The sequence below is a fragment of the Salvelinus namaycush genome, chromosome 23 (assembly GCF_016432855.1).
Source record: "Salvelinus namaycush isolate Seneca chromosome 23, SaNama_1.0, whole genome shotgun sequence".
Classification (NCBI taxonomy): Eukaryota; Metazoa; Chordata; class Actinopteri; order Salmoniformes; family Salmonidae; genus Salvelinus; species Salvelinus namaycush.
The window spans coordinates 295001-295453 of record NC_052329.1 but is presented as its reverse complement, the minus strand read 5'-3'; the positions used below and the strand labels follow the sequence as shown (position 1 = coordinate 295453).

Here is a 453-nt window from a genome sequence, read left to right as displayed (position 1 = left end):
CCATCAATACATGCCATGTTCCATCAGCCTAGTGGTTAGTTCCATCAATACATGCCATGTTCCATCAGCCTAGTGGTTAGTTCCATCAATACATGCCATGTTCCATCAGCCTAGTGGTTAGTTCCATCAATACATGCCATGTTCCATCAGCCTAGTGGTTAGTTCCATCAATACATGCCATGTTCCATCAGCCTAGTGGTTAGTTCCATCAATACATGCCATGTTCCATCAGCCTAGTGGTTAGTTCCATCAATACATGCCAGAATTGAGTAGGAAATATGAAGTGCTCACAAGTCGTGAAACGTCCCAATTTATCACTAATTACTACATCAATCAATACTGGTTTACTACACATCTCAATAGCAATCAAGTATTAAAACCAGTAGGTTTTGTGTAGATATTGTGTAGTAGTAATTTAGTAGTACTTTTTCATGAGAGGAAGCAGAGAGACAT

The 453-nt window shown here is 39.5% G+C and overlaps 1 long non-coding RNA gene across 1 annotated transcript in view; it reads right to left on the bottom strand.

Moving 5' to 3' along the window:
- Nucleotides 1-407: 407 nt before the first annotated feature.
- Nucleotides 408-453, bottom strand: part of LOC120018837 — a 1128-nt gene continuing 1082 nt past the window's right edge. Inside the window, exon 4 of the long non-coding RNA XR_005472268.1 lies at nt 408-453. This exon is cut by the window's right edge and continues 135 nt beyond it. This is a non-coding gene — a long non-coding RNA (uncharacterized LOC120018837).